At 40.7% G+C, this 24,277-nt stretch overlaps 1 long non-coding RNA gene across 2 annotated transcripts in view; it reads right to left on the bottom strand.

Moving 5' to 3' along the window:
* LOC137854223 (uncharacterized) overlaps positions 1 to 16,858 on the bottom strand; it is a 49,630-nt gene extending 32,772 nt beyond the window's left edge. The window contains exon 1 of one of the 2 annotated variants that reach the window (XR_011095028.1): positions 16,244 to 16,858. This is a non-coding gene — a long non-coding RNA (uncharacterized lncRNA). The remainder of the gene's footprint in view (positions 1 to 16,243) is intronic. The other variant, XR_011095026.1, reaches the window with a different exon arrangement.
* Between the last annotated feature and the right edge of the window lie 7,419 nt (positions 16,859 to 24,277).

Below are 24,277 nucleotides of genomic sequence, written 5' to 3'. Positions count from 1 at the left end.
ATAGCCGATGTGTTGGAATCAGGTAAGAGTTCTTGGATCAATTGTAAGCACTGATGGCACTTATTTCTACAGGACATGACACAATAGATTCATTGTCCACTCTGATGTATAAACACACTCTCTCTGCACATTATGTCAAAGAGGAAAACAAAACAAAATGGGGTTTATTGTGTATGTGCAAATCTAATCATTCCAGGCTACCAAGCTAAAAATGCTTTTCATCTAGATAAAATAATAACAAATGAACAATACAGCCCCAAATCAAATCCAAATCATGTGAGGTTTCTTGCTTGTACCTTCACTTCTTTACTTTATGTGAGCAAAGCTAATTTCAGTAAACCTAGGCAACGTTTATTTTAACTCCTGCCCTGATAAACAGCACATCCCACGTCTATCAGTCAAAGTCTCAAAGCAGTCTGCAAGCTTTTATGGTTTTCTAAGACAGACGTTGGAGCCAGGGGATGCAAGTTTGGAGGTGGATGGGCAGCAACGGTAGGTTCTTCAAAAAAAGGCCAAGCAAAACAAAGATTTCTCACTGTACTTTTTCTCCCTTAAATATATTATTCTAGTTTTCTCATGCAGTAACTATTTGCATCCTCCAGTAGCTTGGGCTGAAATATCACAGCATTGTAAAGCTTAACAGCAGTATAAGAGTAATGGCTGCAGTGGCAGAACACAATGGATGGCTGGATTCAGTACCAAGTACTATTCAATAGTCATCTTTAGCTATTCAGTCAAAGGCATCATGCTGTTCAGAGCTGTGAAGCACATTCTGTATGGCCTTAATTTAATAACTTTCTTATTTGTAAATTGAGCCTGATACTGCACTTTGCTTAACTCATTTTGATTTTGCAGACGGAGATCTTCATAATTTGTTATATAATATTGTATATCATTAACCATCCTATTTTTTGTAGATTTTAAAGGCATCTGGGTCCATTAGATGAGCTGATTTAGGACACCCAGTCTTTCTGGCCCTGAAATATTGACATACCAAAGTATTCACCGAGCTGTGAGAAGAACTGTGTAACTCAGAAAGCTGCAGTATTCCAGGAGTGACTCCAGCTGGGAAATAACTGTTTGACTGATGACAGTTTGCAAGGCAAGACTGGGCTGGGACTTGGCAGCAGGGACCTCAGCAGGTCATGCAGGCTCACCTGCAGTGTGCGCACAAACCCTGTGGAATGGCAGTACCATGGGGGTGCGTGGCTCAGCCCTGGTTAGGAAGCCCATCTGAGTGCTCAGGAGCTCTGGGGTGACCTTTTCATCTGGCAGACCCATGTGTAACACAGAGTAGAGAAATGCCTGTGTTCGTTCTTTCCTGTGTAAAATGACATCACAGCTTAGATGCAATGCATAGCAGTGTGCAAGGCACCAATACTTTTAAATCAAGATTTAAAATATCATTTTATTCTGAGATGCACAAGAACTGCTTTAAACCACCATCTTCAGTGGGCATTTAAGCTAACATGTGGTAGACTAGGAGAAGATTTTAAAATGCAAGGGCTTGACAAATTTGTCCAGTGCCAAATGTGATCAGTTCTTTTAAGATATTTCATTGGTTTATCTTTGTAATGTTTCCCAGCAGGACTGCTAAAAATGAACTTAAGGGGAGTGGCACCATTTGATACATACTCTGTCACTGTAGGAAAACACATGGCTCTGAATAATTTGAAAAGAAAACATACATCTTCCTGTAGCAACTGCACAGAGTGAAAGCAAAACTCCTTAATACAAGAGACTCTTATGAGGATAACATTTGTTGGTTAATGATTAAAAACTTTCTGTGCATGGTATACTTTTAAGATAAGCAATGGAATCTAGCTCAGTCTATCTGAAAGGTGGAGCCAACTTTCATGGCATTTCCTGCACCCAAAGCTACAAGTAACATTTATTTTCAGTCTGAGAAGGAGAAAACTATTATGTTCTAGTTACTTTTTGGTCTACACTGAAATTTGTTTGAATCCTTTACCAAGCTTTCCCTTGCCTTGCTCTGTGGAGACTTCTATTCACTTGAGAAATAGGTTTTAGATTCCTTGTTGGAGAGTGAGAAATGACTCAATATTTCAAAAACAAAACAGAAAACATGAGATGAACAAATAAATGTGAAACCTCATCCTATTGCAATTTTATTACCTATAAAACTACAGCCATTTCAATTTGTGAAACCTAGCAATTTCTCCTGCACCTGTCAAACCTGCCTGGCATTTCAATAAGTTGTTCCACATGTTGTTTTTGTTCCTGTTTTAACATAGGTTGAGAAATATGGTCTAAAAAAGGGCTAAACACAGACAAAAAGTAGCTGATCAGACTAAAGCCACATTTTCAAACTGCCAGTCATAAATAGTCATTCATATATATAAAAGAAATAAAAGTTCTTCAGTGAAAAATGTAGTAACAGATGTAAACCAGACACACATGGGAAGTATGGAAACAAGGGAAGCTTTCTTTTTGCCATTTACATTATTTTCCCTTCTTAGATTGGTGTTTTTCCAGAAGCACACTCACACACACAAGAAACATTTTAACCAGCACTTTTATCCCTCATGGTCGTCTTCTCATTACCCGATGATTGCAATAAAGATTTTTGTTTTAGAAACACAAGCTGAAATGTAAGTCACCAACACTGACTCATCAGCTTGAAGGCTGGAGTCTTTCACATGTGAAGGCTGTTAGTTTTGGGAAGCCTGTGACTGAAGCAGCTTGTTTTGAGTCTCTTATTCCACATGCTTGGTTGTGTGTGGGTTTTCTTTTGCCTAGTTCTTGAAAGAAAAATAAAAAAATCTGAAGTCATTTCGGGTAAAAGCCACTGGAAGCTAACACATTTTTCCTCCTAGCAAGCCAACATTTTTTGAGGGTTCGAGGCTGATCCGGTTAAACAATAACTGTGACATCAGAGAGTAGTATTTACTGTTGAAAATACCCTGCAGGTAGGAGAATATGTATGATTTCAGTTCATCATGTTAATCACTTTTTGGGCTCCTGCTCACCAGTGTAAATGACTGCATCAAGGAATAAGTGGAATAGAGAAAGAAGTGTTGCTTTGCTTGAAGAATTACCTTCATTTAGAGAAAACAGTAATTGAAGAAGGGAAGCAGAGAGAGGAAATGCCTCAGACAGACGAGTTAGCCAGGTTTTTTAAATGGACTGGATAGTTTTTCTAGTAGGGGAAATCAGAACACAGCCTAATGTTGTAAGGCTGGCCAGAGACTCTCTTGCTAGAGAGAACATTTTCAAAAGCAGTAAATGCACCAAACTCCCTGGCACTTGGCTTCTTCCAGCCCCTGTAACTTGCTCCCCAAATGTGGATGTGGGGAGCCTGGGAGCCTGGCTCACCTGTCTTCAATTAAACTGCTATGGCCAGGAGACTAATTTTTAGGTGGCATACCTATACCAGAGAACCCCACTATATATATCTTGATCCCACACTAATGCACAGATCTGCAAAGACATTTGGGTCTAGTAGCTGCGGAGGTTTTCTAAAACTCACAGAAGTTCCTCCAAGAAACTCATAAAGCACAGTGCTTGGCTGGATTCTCCATCATCTTGCAATGGAGAAGAAACAATCTCTCCCTTCATTTCTGTATGAGCCTATTCAATCCACAGGCTACTAAACTGTGAAGGTCCTGGTGGGTTAGGTCTTGCAGGGAAAAACAGGGGAAGTACAAAGAACAGGAGAAATCTGGTGAAAAGAAAATGATTTATTTATCTATCTAACTTTTGGAGGATTGCCAGTATGCTTGGAACTCTACAGAAAGAGAACTCATAAGGCTTTTGTCATATCTAATTACAGCTCTTTCAGGTTTAGTATACACTGAATAATTGGAGGGTGGAATGAACAATCTCTCAGTAACTCAGTTCTTTTCAACATTCCTTAATTAATCTTAAATAGAGAAGGAAAGAATAAATTTAGTCCAGGCAAGGTGTCCTAGAGCAGTCACCTTCGCTCCCTCAGCACTTCTGTGCTCTTTTCTGTGAAAAGAAAAGCCTATAAAAAAATAAAATAAACAAACAAACAAACAAACAAAAACACCACCACCACCACCAACAACAAAAAACTTTTGAATCTGAAATGAGATTAATTCCTCTCACAGAGGATGGTGGAGGATATATATGTGAAAACAGTGAGCTCAACATGAGCTCTGTGCACTAATGGAAGTTTCTGACACCATGAACCAAATCTCACAGTATCCTTATTAAAAATGCAGACCTCCAATGATCCAGATCTTGGATCTCTTTGTAGAATCCAGTGAGATTTTTTTTTTTATTATTATTATTATTATTTTTTTTTTTGCCTGGATATATTTTGGAAGGAAGTACAGAAGAAATTTTAACTGGGGAACTTCAGAAGAATAGCAGTGAGGATGCTACTCAGTTGCCTTGATGGTGCCTAAAAGGTTGGTCTACACTACATCTAGTAGGCCTGTTCCCAGTTTTGTCATGTACTTTGAACTGGAGGTCAGTGCATAGAGATTAATAATGGAGTTCTTTCATTTAAAAAAAAAAATGACACATGCACAAATTCCACTTTCATTGCATGGTTGTTCTAAAGGGTAGAAAACTCTTGGCCAAGGATGGATGGAGGAGCCAGTGTCACAAATCCTGTATGTATACTTAGGCAAGTGATGCCCAGAGATACGCCTCACCACCTCAGTGCAGCTGAGAATTTGGTTGCAGTGATGACAGGAATAGAAGACATCCAGGTCTAGACTGGTGTCAGGGCAGCTGGAGGGTCTTTTCTGCTCCACTACACAGAGATATATTCTGCAAAATCTCTCTCGCTCTCTCAATCTGTGTGTGTAACCTGGTTGTTTCATTTGAAGCAGAGCCAGGAAGAATGAACCAGAACTGGAATAATGAACTTGACAGAGAAGTGACTGTGGAAATATAAAAATGTAATCTATGGATGGATCAAAAGCCCTCTTTTCAGAGAGTCAATGGGAATATTGGCACTGGTTGATTATCTGAAAATGTTATGAAGTTATCAAGGCTTTATAGAAGTACAGTGTCGGCCTAACCACATATCCACTGTGCCTTACTCAACATGTAAGGGAGTCCAATTAATTCATGTGATCTTGGTGACCAATGAATACCCCTGACAGCAAGCTGAATCTTTAGGCTGCAAATCCACAGAGTTGCTGAGCGTTGAACAGCATTTATGTTAATCTATTTTCTGAGAGGCCATACTCAGCTTTGACCAGTAATATTAAATAAAAAGATTTGGTTATTAACTAACGTTGCATTTCTAGTTTGCTAAACAAGTTAGAAATAAGGCTAACATCAGTGACATAACAGTAGAAAGAAAGGGACAAGGTGTCCATGGAGCAAGAGAGATGACAACATAGAGTGAGAATGCAAAACTGGGGGCATGGTGTACATGTTTCTCATCACACCTTCAGTTTGTTGGCTTAAGAAACAAAGGCCACGCTAATGAGCTAAAGATTGCTTTGGTTTTGGGTACTGGAGTTGAACATGAGCTGAAATATTTGAACGGATCTCTGAAGGTACTTCTCACATAGGGAATATTGCTTCCCACTGCTCCACATGTGCTCTGGATTAGTTAGTATTTTGGAATAATTATTTCTGTATCACAGTTGTGTTTTCTCACTGAAGTCTGTTCAGACCAAGATAATTGTAGGTGTGCATTTTAGGCACGTAAATACATATGTCTTGCTTCTTTCTAAGGAGCAATACAATAAGGTGAGATCCTGGCTACATAGACAGGCAGCAAGTTTGTTACAACATATAAAAAAATGTCTGTGAGTTAAAAAATAATTTTGAAAAACATTTCAGTATTTTGCTTTTATCACAGTATGAGGGTGATAATCCCAAGCATCTGATCAGGAGATAAAGATTATGAGAATCTGATACATTTTTGTTGATTTCATGGACTTTCCTCCAATAAGAGATTAGGCCTCATTTGAGTGACTGTATATTCTTGTAGACAATGGATACATCACTTTATTTGAGGAACAGAAATGATATCTTGAGGCTGTGCTCTGAATTATTATAACCAAAGTTTCTTATATTATTAAAATAGTCTGCATAACCTTTACTTTCAAGGATTCTTACAGAGAATCAATAGAAGTCAACTTGACAAGAGTTCAAACAAGAACTGAATCACAGTTCATAATCATTAGCTGCAGGTTCTAAGTTCCTAATACTGGACATTTTCCCAGCTGCATAACTTCAGCAGCAGCATAGCCGTTGCTAACTTTATTATAGGCTTTCATATCACAGGCTGTCCTCCACCAACATTACTTTCCATTATCTTCTCTTTAGATGCCTTTTCCAATAGCTCTTCTTTGCGTCACAGCATAGCAGTTAGTCAGAAAGGCTTTACACAGAGGATTCCTGCAGTGGCTTTGTTCCCATAGCATAGAGGTTTAGTTCAACGCTACAACCAGAAAAGATGAGGTTACAATGTCTCCTCTGATAGCAAGGAGAGGTGCTATGCTGGACCTCTCTCTCACCAACAAGAAGGGTCTGGTGAAGAATGTGAGGCTCAAGGGCAGTCACCATGAAATGGTGGAGTTCATGATCCTTAGGGCAACAAACTCAGTACCCTGGACTTCAGGAGAGCAGACTCTGGCCTATTCAGGGATCTGCTTTGTAGAGTACTATGGGGTAAGCCCTGGAGGGAAGAGGGGCCCAAGAACGCTGGTTAATATTCAAGCATCACCTCCTCCAAACTCAGGAGCAATGCATCCAAGCAAAGAGGAAGTCAGGCAAAAATGCCAGGAGGCCTGCATGGATGAACAAGGAACTCCCGGCCAAACTCAAGCAGAAAAGGAGGCTTACAGAAAGTAGAAGCAAGGATAGATATCCTGAGAGGAATACAGAGACATTGTCTGAGCAGCCAGTGATCATGTTAGGAAAACCAAAGCCCTGACAGAATCACATTTGGCCAGCAACATCAAGGGCAGCAAGAAAGGCTTCTGTAGGTACATTGGTAACAAAAGGAAGACTAGGAAAATTGTGAGCCGTCTCTGGAATGAAATGGGAGACGTGTTTACCTGGGATATGGAGAAAGCTGAGATACTCAATGACTTGTTGGCCTCAGCCTTCATCAGCAAGTTCTCTAGACACATATTTCAAGCTCCAGAAGGCAAAGGCAGGGACTGGGATAATGATGAACTGCCCACTGTAGGAGAAGATCAGGTTCAAGATCATCTAAGGAACCTGAAAGTACACAAGTCCATGGGACCCAATGAAATGCATCCATGGGTCCTGAGGGAACTTGCAGGTGTAGTTGCTGAGCCACTATACACTGTACTTGAGAAGTCATGGCAGTCTTGTGAAGATCCTGTTGACTGGAAGAGGGGAAACATAATCGCCATTTAAAAAAAAAAAGTGACAAAAGGAAGGACTACAGTCCGAACAGTCTCACCTTTGTGCCTGGCAATACCATGGAGAAGATCCTCCTGGAAGCTATGCTGAGGAAAACAAGGTGACTGGTGAAAGCCAACATGGCTTCACTAAGTGAAGATCATGCCTGACATGTTTGGTGGCCATCTGCAGTGGATTGGATGGGGCTTTGGACAACCTGATCTAATGGGAGGTGTCCCTTCCCATGGCAGGGAGGTTGGAAGTATGTGAGCTCTAAGGTCCCTTCCAACCCAAACCATTCTGTGATTCTGTGATTTTAAGAACTGCTGTAAGCCAATCTTTTAGGAATGAGGGGTCCAAAATTCTGCATGAATCAGTGTGTGTCAGATGATGACAATGTTTTTCAAAATGTCATTTATTTTAAAGAAAGAAATAAATTACCATTAATCAAATTGCAACCTACTTACAGTTAAGCATGTTAAAGTTTAGCAGTCTTTCATTAGACAAATGGAAGAATCCTTTAGTAAAACAAGATAGTGAAAGAATTATGTGTTTTTTCACTAATCTGTAATTACTTGAAATGGAAAGCAGAATTTCAAGCCAGTTTTGTGGCATATTCTGGGGAAAGTTATTTTTGCAATACATCTACAAGTTTTATTGCTGGCCTGCAGTTCAAGCATTTGGATTAATAATCTTTTTTACTTCTTTCTGCTACACTCCTCAAGCCCTTTCACTGCCCTGGTAAAAAACATACATTGTAGGAACTGACTGAAACAAGATAAACTAGCAAACATCTAATAAAACAGACTAGGAAGTAAAATAAAAGATATCTTTCCTATCTGTAGTTGCCAAAAACCAACTGTCTCCCAATCAGAAATCTAAAAAATCATTTTTATAGCAACAATAGTCTGTGTATTATCTGTGTTCATGAAGCCTCAAGTGAGACTTGAACCTGACTGCTTTAGGCTACATAGAAACTCAGTTTGTTTTTCTTTGCCCCCAAAAGCTTGCAGTCTAGGCAGGTGACCTAAAGATGCCTGCTAGGATAACTGAGGTGACCTCTCAGCATCAAACAATAGACCAGATTCAAAGTTTCAGTAAGAAGTCTGTTGTCTTGAGTACTCCTTTAGTACCTGATATTGGTATAAGGTAGTCCCTTAAAAATGCAACTTGAAGAAGTCCCAGTCTACAGTAAAAAAGAGGCAGCTCCTATCTCTGTGCACAGCTCACTATGCTTCTGTGCTTCATGGGGGGTTGCCCATGGGAAACAGGAGCAGGGAAATAACCAGCAGTGAAAAAAAAACAGGTTACAGAGCACATCATGTTCCTGTCTTAGGCTGTCACCTCTTCATCCACTTCCTGATACATCACAGTGCAGGAACAGGCTTTGGCCATGCTGAAAGCATAATACATAATACAAACGTGCCCCTCAGCACTCTTGACTTTGTTGGGCAGGCAGGTTGTCTGTTTGTCTTTTTTTTTTCTTCATCCATTTCTTAATGAGCTGAATAGACTGGAAATAATAGTTTTCCAAATTTAACATAGTATATAGCATCTTTGTTGCCACTGCAGCATGAGGAATGCCACATGTGCCTTAGAATTTGAAGTAAATATATGATTTTGGTGCTTGTGTTATTAAGCTGCTTAGAGCTCCTGAATATCTTCCAGCCAAAACATATACTAGCAGATGTTTGCTGCTGCTGTTTCAGGAAAATGTGTCCTTTTTTTTTTTTTTTTTTTTTTTTTTTCCTAGTGAGGGAAAGATACTAGAAGGGTCAGGAAATATAATAACTTGTCTAATTGATGTGTATACCTATTTCCTGTTGTTCACTTATCTGTGAAATGGGAATGATTTTGCTGCCTCATCAGGATATTTTGAGACTTGGTTAATTGCTTGTAAGCTGATTTGGAAACCTGTCGGTGCTGTGTCTTCAATAAACATTAAAATTTATTGATCTTGGACTTATTCATTGTTTTCTTATTCTCCATAGTTGTCTTCTTGTAAAAACAACTGTTGTAAATAAAATCCACTGACAATTATTTCCTGATAGCATGCTATTTAAAACAAAACAAAACAAAAAACTGTCATTGATTTGATTTTGCAAGCTTCTGTCATGCATTTAGGTCTTTCTTGCTTTTCTGTTGCTTTAGTATATCCATTTACATGTTCTTCTGCAGAGGCTGTTCTTCCATTTTCCCCTCCCCTGCATTAGCCAATTTGTTAAAAGGATATGAGCTTTCCCCTTGCTTTCAATACTCTGATTCCTTTCTCTGTGGGCGCAACTGTTGACCTCTCCCAGGCTTGTAACCTTCATCAAAACCATGTCTTTAATTAGTAGGTAGGGAAACACATACACCAAGGTGCTCCAAATTCTTTTTCCTTCCCAGCTTCTGCTGATCATATTTATCATTCTCCTCATTTGACAGAGAAACACATTGATTTTTCAGCAGGCACAGCTGTTGGCTCTCTCAGTAGCTCAGTTTACATCACCTCTTTCCAGACAGCCAAGGGTGTCCAGATTTTTTTGCACTGCCCTTCTTGCTGGCAGTTTCTTGCATCACAATGTTCTTCAGACATTTTGGATGTTCAGACTGAGGTTAAATGATACTGAGGCTGCTGAGCTGAGTTATGATAGCAGTGACATCATTGTGTTTGGAGTAGGATTGCTTTAAGAATTTAACTCCAGCCTTTGTGGCCTTTAAAAACAGTGTTAATATGCACTTGGCAGAAGAGTCAGAGATCTCATGTCTGTCCCATCCCTGAACAGAAGCCATATTCAACGCTGAAGGCACGTAACGACGAGAGACCAAAGAGCTATTCAGGTTCAAGCAATTCTAATCTGAGCTTGAAAGAATAAACCAGAACAGGCTCTGAGCAACCTCACCCCCACTGCTATTTCAATAGTAATGGTGTATAATGAGACTGAAATGATATAATAGCAGTGAACGAGTTTGGAAAAATCCATTAAGACTCTGATTTATTTTTTTTTAGAAGAAAAACAAAAAAGAAAAGAGAGAGAGGGGCAAAAAGAGGGAAAAGGGGAAAAAAAGAGGTCTGTTTCTCAGAAAGCTTGAGCTGAGATTAAAAGGTAAATCACAAAGTGAATTCTCTGGTCTGTGTTTTCCAGGAGGAGAATGATGTATACAGCATAGGAGAAAAAACCTTATGGGATTATGTGTAGAGAAACAAAACTTACCACATTTGAAGTGAAAGAAATCTTTAAGAGTTTAATATGTTGAGATAACACTCAACATACATTTACCAGTATGCCAGACTTGCCTGATGTTTTCCTTTGATGAGGGAAATGTGGATAATCTACTCCATATGGTCTTTGGTAACTCAGTAAGACAGTGATAACACATGAGAGTTAATTAGTTAAAATGGAAAATAAGGGTACTCTTACTAAAATAAGTATGAGAGAAAGAAACTAAGAAAGTGTATTAAAAAGAGGAAGGTTAGTACCGGAGTTGGGTTTGATACAGAACCTAGGCTTGTGCCTATAAAATTTGCCAAAGACAAAAAAGGAGGCCTGCTCAGCAGAAGAGGACCAGAACAGGTGGACAGGAATGAGACGGATGTTAGAAATGTGAAGAGAACTTTGTGAGAAATAACAGCGAAAGAGGACTATATGGATACTTTGATATACTGAAAGAAATCTACATGCAGCAAATGTGTCAGCTTCCTTTGTCTACTGGGGAGCAGAAAGTCCACCCTAAAAGAAGAGTCAGAGAGAAGCCTAGCCAAATACAGCTGAATGAAGAAATGTCTGCTCTCTATAAATACACCAGTGGTTGTACATATGAGGGAAGAGGAAGAGTTATTTGTTACTTTATGTTGGTACAAGAGAAAGTTGGGATAAATTGGTTGTATGTAGAATTAGACCAAAAATGAGAGGAGGATTTCTAACTTTTCAAACAGGGACTTTTAAACCTCAGGTTATGGACTGGCAATGGCACTTGTAAGTGCCTGCAGCTTTAGCTGATGCCAAACAAAGCCATGGATGCTCAGCACCTCTGCACACAGAAGAGCTGGGATGGGAAGGAAGCCTGTACTACATGCAGCACAACTGTGTCTTGCATGCAGTCAGCCAGGAACCCTGTCTTTGGAAATCAACTTTAAAGCATGCGTACTTTTATGACGTTGGCCCAAGCAGCTAATAAAAGCAACAGTCATCCCATATAAAGCTGGCATTTTCCTAAGGTACAGTCAGCTTCAGATCTCATTTATTTTCTTCTAGGTAAGCTCCCAATTACTCTAAAGAAATATAACTCTAGCCCTGGAATGGACTTCTAGACCCATAAAAGTAGCAGAGTAGAGAGCAGCCCCTCCAGCACAATCTACCAGGAGGAACATAATCTGTAGGAGGTCAACTGAAAATACTGATTTCAGGGGCTTTCTTTATCACTAAGTTACTGTAATCCTAAAAATGGTTTTCAGGTAATTTTGCAGTCCCCTTGGCAGCTCATTGCCTTGAGCTTTAATGCAGGCTTAGCTGTCATCTTCATGCAGGATGATGTTTATAAGTTAGCCTCTTCAGCTTGTATATGGAGAAAGCTGCTGGTGTGCAGTGACATAAAATATCCAGAAGGGCATGGCTTACCCAAACTATATATTTGGAAAAAACTGCATAGAAACAAAGATAGGGATTTTCTCTTCTTTCTTTGTGAGCTCACTTTAGCTTGACCTAAATTGCTAATTAATGCAAATTTTCTCAGTGAAAAAGGATTATGGATATTCTTTCCCTTATCAGGTTTCAGACTAGCAAATCCTTAATCCATGCAATAAAATTCTTCTCTAAGACATGCCCTAGTATTTTTTTTCTGCCTTTTTTTTTTTTTTCCTTTTATGGAAGACAGCTATTTCGTTTCCCATTTATCAGTCATTTATCTTCGTCACATTCTGAATAAATTTGTATTTGCTCTTGGTCCAGGCCTAAAGAGGATAATGAATTTCCAGGCTCACTGAGGTTACCATATCATCAGCCAGTATTTAAGTGGCACAGGCAGTTCATCATTCATCCTGGTTTAACCATTTTGTTGTGTTATATGAAATGGTACGTTATTTCAGGATGAGGGAGGTTATATATTGAATAATGTTATCCAAAAGTCTTTATAAGGGAGGCAAATGCAGCAGAAGAAGGCAGTGCAAATACCACAAACCCTGGCTTCCCAAAACCATCTAGCAATGATAGCAGTAGGTGCCACTGAAAGGTTCCTCTGCCATGGAATATCCTGTTAGCTGAATAGCAGTAGTGTAACTGCAAGTTTACCCCATTCTTTGATCTTAAAATCAGTACAGTCCAATTCTATTTTTAAATCTGCATGGTTCTGAAGGGTGAGACCTCTTAGCCCCTCACAATTTAGGGACATGATTTCTGCCAACTAACAAAACCTTTTAATTGAACTTTGGGAAAGTCAAAATGATGATATCATATGAAAAGGAAAGATTCCCCAGTCATTTATTACTAAACCAAGTAGGTGGACAATTTATATTGGTATCCAATATGCAACATCAGCAGATGGGGCAAGGGATGACAGCAAAGCAGGAGTCTTGACAATAAAAGTAATTACGTGTTACAAGATGATAATGTCTTTTAATCTCCCGGCCTTGTCAGATGGAGATCCCTTTATGCCATGACCCACGATCATGTGAACAATGGCTTTTAGAAATTATTATCATTGGAGTAACTTCAGATTCTCTCCTTGTGCCCATAATTGCCCTATCTTCTTCTCTCCCCTTCTCTTTTTAGACTTCCATGTCATCATTAATTAAAAAAACTATTTTTAATTATTAAAATGTCATCTTGATCTTAGTCACATTAAGTTGTTACACCTCTTGGAACCCAGCATTGCAAATCACTTGATTTTCTTCCAAATGGGATAGATTTTAAATGGATGGGGTTCCTACTTGCTCCAACCCTTCCACCATTGAGTGCTACAAGGTATTCTGCAAAAGCAATAGTTTCTATTTTTCCTTTTATTTTATCTGTGTGCTGCCTGCTAATTTCAGCCTTTCCTTCCTGTTCTCCAACCTCCGGACATGATTAGCCTGTACTCTGAATCATCTGACACAGTAGGCAGCATCCCAGAGGGTCAGTGGTTTGTCATTAGAAGAAAATAAGCCAGGCTTAAAAAAAATCTGGTCCTCAACTTTAAGCCAACGTTTGAATGCACTTTTAGCCTAGCCTAAATCCACAGAACTCTGCCAGTCTTTTCTGCACTCTTGGCCAGAGCAACACAGAGGTTTACAGTTTAATGACAACAATAGACTCAATGGAAAATGAAATCAATGGAGATACATCTAGTGTTTCCTTCCACAAAAATTCTAATCAACTTGAAAAAATAGGAAGCTTTCCTGCAGTTTGTATGTTCTAATGTAGATTGATACAGGTTTTTTAGAATTAGACTTGAAAGCATCTGTGCTAGTAATGTGTGCTTTTCCAGGAGAAAAATGTGGTGACTTTAAACTGGAGGTGTCAGGGTCCCACCCCTTATTTCATTAAAGACCCTGCTGGTGATCCAGGGGAAGCCTATCTAGCATCCACACAACAAAGCTGCTTCTCTGGCTTTCCATCATCAGTAAGTACAGTGTGGACAGGAATACCTCACCCCTTCAGTGAGGTCTTCTGAGCTCTGTGGGGAAGACCTCACAGAGGTCTCTCACTGTGAATGTAGGATGCACCTTATTTGCTGGTGTTGGTTATGGCCTACTGGTGCTGTGGTGATGCACCTGTCAAACAGATAACCTCACCCACTAGATCCAAATCAAGAAACCTAACAGTTGTGCTTCTGCAGGCACAGGATTTTGGTGGTTCTTCAAACAGAGTGTCTATATCATTGGTAGTGAACAAAGTCAACTGTCTTTAACCATCTTGCCCCATCCTCCCAGTAATTAAAACCAGCATGTTACTTGGCCAACAAACACAGTATACATTACTGGAAGTCAGTAACACATTATAAACATGTAGCTCTTCTTGCTTGTATACATTTCAAGCACAGTAAGAACAACGTAATTAAGGTGTGAATGCAGAGGTTTTTCTGGAAGGAAGATAGGGATACCTATTGGGATAAGAGAAATATTAATGAACATGCATATTGATTGACAGAACTGTATAGGGAGGGAATTTCCTTCGGTTGTGTCTGTAAATTGGTTTTACTGATTGCATCCATCTTCATCACAATAGCAAGAAGGTAACATCTGATAAAACATAAGCATTGAGAAAAGAAAAATGGCTATTTTCTCCTGACCCACTGTCTGGGACTGTTCCACTATGCTAGCTTCTTCAGATATGACTACAGCCAACAATCTTTTCCAATGAGAAATTCACTGATCAGCAGTATAGCTTTGAAAAACAAAAACAACCAGCAACCCACAAACATCCAAAAACTATTTTCCCTGCTTCTAGAACAAAATGATGTAGAGGTTTCCAGTGATAACTTGTTTTAGCTCTAAACAGAGGCAGAAGACAACTGCCAATAATTAACCTCTTACAGGAACTGAAAGCTATTTTATTTGCTCTTTAATACATTTATCTTTAAGCCTCTCAGCAATTCTGAAAACAAGATAGTCCTTTCTGGTGACCTGAGTATCAAACATACATGTACCAAAAGTAATATACTTAAATGAAAAGTTGCCTGGGACGAGAACCATTTTTATGGGCTGAGTGTGCATGGTGTCTGGATTATCTCTATGAGGCTTAATCAGACAACCTTGGAAACAACAAAAAAGTCAGCAACAATTACTCTTCTTTTCTCCAAGTGACCCTGCTAGCATTTTCTAGTCTGCCCTTAAATCTGGCATCTTGGTGCCCAGAAGGGTTTGACCCTGGCTTTTAAATCAGTAACTGGTGCAGGCGTTGCTTTCGTTGCCTGAAGGGTTAAATGGACTGACCATAATCTTGGCATAACGAAGAGAGAGAATGAATGGGAATGAATGAATGAATGAATGAGTGAGTGAGTGAGTGAATGGAGCAGCTTATCTTCTCCTACACCAGTCTGTTTAAAGAGAGGTTTGTCGTTTTAATCATTCAGGAAATCCTTTCCATAGAAGAGTCCCCAGATCTGATGCTTTGCTTCTCCTTTCTGGGTCTACCCAGGCATATTCAGAATACCTGTCCTGCTGCCACATGGAAAGGACTTTGTTGTTCAAGTTAAACGGAGAGTGTGCAGCACCATCGCTATAGAAGAGTCAAAGAAATAGAAAAGACTTAACTAAGGTGATGAAGTAGAGCATTACAGGTACATGTCTTTAAGGAACCAGCAGCCAAATAGAATATGTAACAGAGCTTTTTGAAATCCTGACATACCTCCTTTAGCTAAAGAATATAAAAGAAAACCAAATCCAGGTGTACCTCCCTCTCATTCTTTTCTCCCATGTTAATTGTGATTACAGTCAAATTACAGACTGTGAAATATTTTGCTGAGCTCACAAACACCTCTTTGTTCTCTCTTTTTTGTCCGTGTTCCGAGAGATGATGAATGGAGGTCGGTAATGCAGCACTTCGGGCAAATGAATGAAAGGTGTGGAGGGAGTCATACCCCTAGGTGCATGTGGAGGAGGGAGTTAGAGAGCAAGACAAGCTGCAACAAACCCGCACTCTGATTTGGACTGTATTATCCCAGTCTGAATAGCTGCTTGTATGGCGTCAAGCCCTGTGGTCAGCCCTGATTGAGATATACATTCCTCAGCAAAGAGTGCTTACGTAATGCCTTTTGGTCCCCCCGTCCCTCTCTCCAGCTCCTGTTTGCCCATGGTTATTGCCCTTGGTGTTCAGTCGGGCTGCCGGCACAACGGGCTCCGTGCACTACGAGACTGGTACTAAAACACCTTCCCTTGTCAATGACTTTCACATTAACAGAAACAACAACAACAAAAGAAAGTGTAAAGAAATAAATAATTAAAGGAAAATCTTACCCTCTTTTTAAAAAACTGAAAGGCTGAGCACTTCTTGACTGGAAATCCATTCATGTCTTTGTTGACCATTTTCCACAGTGAAGGGTGCACAGTAATAGATCCAGTGTGGCACTTGCTTAGTGCATCTGCTTTCTTCTGTATCCTTTCAGTTAATGACAGAGCAGGACGGGAGCCTCACCGACACGGCTTGGGCAGCTGTCCTTTACACATTCATCCTGCTGCACCAGCTACTGCAGCAGCAGCAGCGAGCAGCAGCCTTTCCCAGCTCTCAGCTGCAGCAGGCTATCAGCTTCTTAAAAACGTCCACTAAATGCACAGACTCCTATAAAAGCCTGTGACAGCTTTCAAATCACAGGCAGAAGATCTCAGGCTAAGTAGGTCTCACACAAACCCTGATCCTTCTGTCTGTCGGGTGCTACTGGTACCTCACGCTTCATAGGCAGCAAGGCTACTGGGCTCAGTTCGCTATTCCTCTGCTCCAGGTGATGTGATTCACTGCCGTTTGAGATGAGAGCTGGGTTTGATTGTGCAAATTCCAGTGGGAGCTGCAGTTCGGCAACAGCAGGGAGGGAGAGAGAGAGAGGGAGGGAGAGATGCACAGGCAGAGCAGCTGAGCACAAATAACCATACAAAGGATAGGAGGAAGGCTCAGGGAAAGAAGTGCTGAAAGGCAATATGCTTCCCTTGGGAGAGTGACAGCAGTAGGCTCTCGTTTTATATGTGGTATATGTGGACAGTCAGTGTGAAAAGAAAAGAGACATGAGTTAATTTTATATCTGTATAAAACATTGCTTTCCTTGCAATGGTTTAGAGTGTGGTACTTTGGAAAAAAAGCCCATCCAGTGATCAGTGCAATGCTGGGTTATGTGACAGGACATGTTGTAGACAGGGAAGCTCTGGAGCTTCATTGTGAAGTTCAATGAGCTTAAAGGAAACTGGTGGTTCCCATAAAGTACAATTACCACATCTGATGTAGATGAATGTAAAGAAAGCAGTCACAGACAAATTTGTTCAGATATTTCTCCTTTTATTATTTTTCTGCCCTAGAAACAGAGATATTTAGATTTTAAACCTAGAAAGACTATTTCATTACACAAAAATAGGGCTGAAAAGGATCTTGAAAGGACACCTTGTCAAACCTCCCGTTTATTAAATTTGATAGAGGTACATTTCATCAAGCCCAGTGATTCCAATCACATGTGTTTAACTAAACTGTAAAATATCATTTAATTATGCTATATCTTCCAACAAGGTCTGGAAAATAAAAGAGACTTCATCACTTTCTTTTGTCTTCTGTCCAGGTTAATGAACCTCTGTTTCAAGAAAGGACCTTATTTCTAATATTAATCTGGCTTTCTAGTTCTAGCCATAGCTTCCTCTTCAGCCTTTCTCTCTGAGATCTGTCAGCCCTGTAGTACAGAGAATTTCCCCTCATTTGAAGATACTGGTCTACTGTAAATTGGTTACTTCTCAAGCACCTCTACAGTAAGGTAAATAGACTGAGCATTTCACATTTTTCAGCAGAATCTGTTTTCACTTGCTCTTGAATACATTCTGTCATTTTTCTCTGCCCTTTTCATCCTTTTTTTTTTGGGAAGATACTTGAAAAACAAGAGCATGTAAGCTCTCTATCTTAACCCCAGTAGGTTTCTCCTTATTGCATTTACAGATGAAACTATGAACTTACACCTACTGCTCTGGCTATCCCATAGAATATCCCACTATTTTTCTGGCCTGGGTACCTAACTGAGACCCCCTGTCACAGTGCTTTCAGGCTATGCTATCTATTCATAAGTCCCTTCCCTTCCCTTCCCTTCCCTTCCCTTCCCTTCCCTTCCCTTCCCTTCCCTTCCCTTCCCTTCCCTTCCCTTCCCTTCCCTTCCCTTCCCTTCCCTTCCCTTCCCTTCCCTTCCCTTCCCTTCCCTTCCCTTCCCTTCCCTTCCCTTCCCTTCCCTTCCCTTCCCTTCCCTTCCCTTCCCTTCCCTTCCCTTCCCTTCCCTTCCCTTCCCTTCCCTTCCCTTCCCTTCCCTTCCCTTCCCTTCCCTTCCCTTCCCTCTGTTACAGTGGCATTTTAATACAGAAATACTCCTTGGGACCAGGACAAAAATTCTGTTCAAAACTGCAGGGAGGATGTACAACCCCACCACAAATCACAATTCAGAGTACTCCCTTGGGAGCTGTGAGTTCGAGGTCCAAGTCACACAAAAGACGTAATTTTGCATTTTGGTGTCCTTAAAGGACTGTCCGAAGCAGTGGTCTGAAGAACCAATATCTCATCAGAATTGTTCCACTTTGGATAAATAATAAAATAGTCACTGGAGCAAGGAGAGAGGGAATTTTCCACTCTGCCCCTCTGTCTGCAGCTAATGGATTTCACCAAGCAGCAATTCAGCCCAGCCTCTGAAAACTGCCCAGCAATTCAGACTGCCCAGCCAGAGGCGTGTTGGAGGTTTTTTTTTTAGAAAATCTGGAATTCTCAGCACGTCTCAGTGAGAACTCCCTGCACCGAGCATCCCCTACATCCAGTCACTAGCAATTTGGGAAAAAATCTCTCATTAATCCTTTCCTGCACTTTAGAGCTGTCAGGCCTATATTCTGGTGCTTATAGATAGAGAAGTAGATAATGGTGAGTTTTTACCAGTGGCATCTCCCAGTACTCTATTCTGAGCACCATGTGCTTTGTCGGCTCATCTGATATGCAAGAAAACTATTGTTCAGAAATGGCTTTCACTTCGGCTAACCGGCCAGCTTGCTGTGCACATACATTTATTTTTGAGATCTTTGATCTATTCAACCACAGCTTTGATCTGACTCTCAGCATCAGATATTTCTCCCGAGGGCTCAGCACGATATTCTCTTTCACAAAAGCATTTGTGATGCCTCTACCTTTTCTATAAGATTTCCAGACTACAGGCTGAAATCTTCTTCTCCTTCCCCTTTCCAGTGCTGATGGTGGTGGTGACTGCCTGCATGAATGTATCTCATGGCTCCTGGTGTCAGAGACTTGGCCTCCAGATACTTTTCGCTATTTATTTCATTTGGATGTTGGCCTATTTTCAGCTGGATGAGCTAAGCTAAGCACTTAATTTAAGCATATTTCCATTAGACTTAAAAAAAAAAGGGCCACAACAAACAAACAAACAAAACCCCATCTGCTTTCAAGCTAGCCTGATAGTTTTAAAGTACTGCAGGATATGTTTTTTGAGGCAGGTACACTGATGTCTGGGGAATGTACTAGGACACTACCATTGTATCGTGCAAAGCCCTCCTGGCCTCTCCAGAATATCCGTATTTTTATAGGATTTCTTCTTAGCTGAAATCCTTTAGGCTCCATGATCTCAAGGGATTTAATTTACTTTTTTTTTTTTTTTTTTTTTTAATCATAGAAAACAGAAGTGTGACTTAATAGCTGCAGAGCATTTATTTAGCACACACACATGGGCAAAAGTCTTAAAAAGCAGCAGAAGAGGTACCCCACACATTTGTTTTTCCACCAGTAGACAAAGATTTGAAGCCAGAGAGATTTTCCTAAGGAAAAGTGTTACACTGCATTATTGTGCCAAAAGCATGGCTTCATAATTAAACCCGATATAAGCATAAAACTCCATGTTCACTGCATTTAACTGCAATCAAAAGGCATAAAAATTGAGTAGGAAAATCAGAACTTGAGCCAAGCCAACCCCCTCAGCAGTGCTTTATTGTGACTGTCATGAAAGACCAAAGGCTTTCATCAACTTGGTGGCCTGCCAGATGTACCAGGCACTTTAAAGAAGTCCTACAGGTACTTCATGCTTTAACAGCCTTTAGCAGTTTCCATTAAACTGTCATATATTCACCCAATGATAAAATAAGTTTTTTATTAGGGCAGTCAGGAAAGTAATGCAGAATTTTCCTAGTGGCAAAATTTTGGAGAGTTGAAAAGCACACAGTAATACGTAAATCCCAATGAGGCACCCCCATAGGAGATCAGGTAAATTTTTTCATTGCAGATCTTCCTGAAGGAAGTGTAATCAGCTACAGGCATAACAGCCTTGCCTAAGAAAAAGTTGAATGTGAAGTCTCAGGCTTTTAGTATCACAACCCTTGGTAAGGTTCTCTTTGCTGTACTTTCAATGTTGCCTGCATCTCTGGCATGGCCCAAAAACCTGTGTTGCAGATCATTTATGATCTAAGATTTATCATGCATCTCCTGTCAGCTACTGGTTCTCAGACCTCAGAGTTAGTGAGTGCTTCTTTCCTACCCTCTTGTCCTTTTCAGGCAGGGAGAAGTGGGTAGCTTCTAGCAACTGCAGACCTGATATTTGATGCGGGTATCCAACAGGGAATGACACAGCTTATTTCCTGGTGTGCCATTGGAAGGGCTCAGGGTGTATGAAAACTGAACGGAGAAAATGAACATTTGACCCTTCCAGTCCCTTAACCTACCTCCAGACATGAGACTAGTTGAGTCTGCATATGGCTTTCATCTCAGCTCTGCCTTAGGGCTTAGTTGCTCCTTTAGCTACCAGCCTAGTCCACATCTACCTTGAAACCTCATGGTGAGGGCACCCCTCTTACACCACATCTAATTTTTTCTTTATTTTATCTCACCAACACACAGCACTCATCCCCAAAATCCTATTTGTGTTCACCCCTGTGCTCCATGAATAGGGAAGTGAGAGATGCACTAACAGCCCCAACATACAATCACCACATTCACATACCAGAAACTAGAGCTGGAGGTATAATATCTAGCAATAAAAGATTAATGTAAATAAAACTGTTGTGAAGAAATAAAAGCATGTTTGGAAGCTTTCTCAAAACTAGCAGTGTGTCCACTCTGGGTGTTTCAGCCCTGTCCTCTCCTTTTGAGGTATTTCTGGGACACTTCTCAGCGCTGACAAAGATTTGTGATATTCAAACTTGGTTTTAGTTAGGGAAAAACTAAACCATGGTGGGACCCTAACAAAGTTTCCTGATGCAAAATAACATTCATTGTGGGAAGAGGGAAGGAATAGGGGAATTTCCTCAGCTGCGAGAGTTGAACAAACAAGAATGAAGAGTGCTGCCCAGAAATATGGCATGGCTGGAGCAGTGGGCTAGCCACCATCAGAGAGCTCCAGACCTTCGTCTCTGTCTGAACTGATTGACTACACCGGTCCTTTGCAATCTGTGTCTGGCAGAATAGAAAAGAAAATCTAACAGCTCTCCAGCTGTTCAAACTTCTTAAAAATGGCTTACAACAGTTTTTGTTCATACACAATATCAGAAGCAATCTGAAGGTCTGATAGTTTGAAAGCATTCCAGGCCTGGAAGCAATTGTTCCATATTTCATAGGTGAGCTGAAATCCCCATCTATGCGGCCACATGTAGTTCCCATTTCTAGCCTACAGAGAGTTGGAGATATAAAACCTATTCCACGGGAAGAAAACATCTATCTATATCCTATAGGCCACAAAACAATCACCAGAAAATAATGAGTTTTGCTTGCTGCTGACCTGAGCAGAATTCAAACTGTGAAAATTTCTGTGACCATGATCAGTCAGTTTAGCTAAATAGCCTAAGTGGGTAGCTGGTTTTTAATTTTTGCATACTTGACTTTTGCTGTTTGATTATTTCAGGCATCTCATTTCCTCGAGTATTACTTAGAAGAGGGATGAAAACAAAATGATACATGAAATAAAATAAAACTAGTATTCACAAAGCAGAGAGGAAGAGGAGATCTCGTTCTAAAGTAAGCAAAATTTCACTGGAATAGACAGAGATGCTTTGTTTATGCCAGGACTCTATTTTTTTACCCAGAAAAGTCCAATCTAAAAAAAAAAAAAAAAGCCAGCAAAGAGGAAGGTCATCGTTATTACCACAGGCACTTAATTAGATTCCCTGATTGCATCTTAATTGATCTGTAAGGTTTCTCAAGATAGGGGAACAAAAAACATTAGGGGAAAAAATTGAATTTCATGGAAACCTTATCAAGTCAATAATTTTAACTGGCTTCTTTCACATTCCTTGAATCCATTCACAAAGCAAAGCCTCCCTGCAGCCACAGCAGCTCCTTCAGAGCACAGTCTGCTGGAGTCAGTGCTGGGGCTGAATGAGCTCTCGGTGCCGCTCCCCCTGCAGCTCCCTCCCATTCATCCACAGCTCGCAGTCTGGTGCACGCGTGTGGCTCTGCACAGCATCTGTGTGACACCAGCCAGGGTCGCTGGGATTTTCCTGGCTCCTAAGGAAACGCTGCTGGGTGTGCAGCCACGGATGAGCAGGCAGAGTTCACCAGGTAGGAAGAGGCATGCAGGAATATAAAGCCCCTTTAAAATGAGAAAAAAATAATAATATTATAATCAAAATAAAGGTCTTATCATGAGTGTATTTCACTCTTTCAATCACACTTATTTCCCCTGCTATGCTCTGGAATAAGGCCATGTCCTGACATTTCCAGGGGTGGGGTTTTATGGATGGTCTGTCTATGTGAACCATTCAGTTCCCAAGCAGACAGTAATTAAGTCCAAGCTGTGAGAGATTTAAATGAGATCTGTGATGTTTTGGGTGGGGAGGGGAGGTGGGTGGAGGTTTAGCAGCTGCCCACTTTATTTGAGAAGATAGGACTGAAATCATTAATAATACCTAGCTACTGAAAGAGGACTTGGACTCCATTCCCACCAATGACACCTTGAGCATGGAAGCATTAATGTTTTTTAGATGATGTTTAAAATAAGCAAGCTCTGTGGAGGCTGCTGATGTTTTGCATGGATTTGGTAGTCTAAGCTTTCTACTACGGATTTATTTAAATGTGTGTTTTTTGTCCAAAATCAAACAAACAAAAAATCACAGCTAGGACATGCACTTATCTAGGACATTTGCCAGTGCTGTCAAGGACAGTTTTATGGGAATGTACAAACAAGTCCAACCTGGAGATGCTGTTCATTTTCCTCAGCAGGCTCAGCATGCATGCTTGAGTACTCATGCTGTGGAAATCTGCTCTCTCTGTCTAGCAGGTTGAGAAACGAATTATTGCAACCATCCCCCCAGGCCAAAAAAATCCACTGATTGTTACAGTAGCTAGGTCTGTGCTCTCATTGCCCTTCACTTTTTGGGGGACATTTTTGTCTACAGATCATCTAGTGTTCTCATCTGCTCGCTTCCCAGGGTGGTGTTTCTGCCCTAGTCACCTTTTTCGCTCACACCACGGAGCCATTTGGCATGAACAGCATTTATCACCCTAATAAAAATCAGCAACTAGTGCACTCAGCTTCTGCTGTCCTTTCTCCCTACTCAGCTGGCCACTGGGGAGTACCTTTTGACATCCCCCTCTTGATTCCTCTTCACTGTGAATTCTAGGTCAGTGCCTCCACATTCCCTGTAGTGTAGCAAAATTTCCTCTGTTTATTTAAACAAACAAACAAACAAAAAACAATTAAACTAGAAGAGAGGTTTTCCTGTTATATTCTCCAGCTACTACAGTCAAGCGAATAACTGCATTTCATTTGGGGCCCCAAAATTCCTTTGTTTCACTCTGCCTCACTGTACAAAGCCAAGACAAATTTCCAAAAAGTACAAAGTCGATATCATGTAGTCCACCTAAAATGGGCTTGCTTAAGACTGTTTGGCACAGAGGTGAGGAAAAGACTCCGATGGGACCAGCACCAACTTAGAAATATTCCCAAGAAACCTGATCCCTCAGAGGGATCAGATGAATCACAATTACTCATTTGCTCCTTCAGATGGTTGGAGAGGGGGACATGGGGTAATAGCCTATTAACATTAGCTCATAACATTTAAAAATTGCAACAGCCCACATGAGGGTCAGTTACAGTGGCTGCCGTGTAGGGGAGACAGAGCCAAGACCTACCCAGTTGCTCCTCTCCCAAACTTGTATCTTCGCTGACTCCTGTTGCAGTCAGACCCAAGGTATGAGCTGTCTGTGTAGGAGTGTTTCCAAGTGGTATTTCTACAAGGCACAGTGTAAGTAACACTGACACACACTCTACTAGTCTAAATCATCAGTTAGCCCTGCAAAAGGGCAAAATGAGTGGCAATGCTGGCTGGTTTTTGCCC

This window comes from Anas acuta, chromosome 3, assembly GCF_963932015.1.
Source record: "Anas acuta chromosome 3, bAnaAcu1.1, whole genome shotgun sequence".
Classification (NCBI taxonomy): domain Eukaryota; kingdom Metazoa; phylum Chordata; class Aves; order Anseriformes; family Anatidae; genus Anas; species Anas acuta.
The sequence above is the reverse complement of the archived record's forward strand: the minus strand, read 5'-3'. Positions and strand labels throughout refer to the sequence as shown.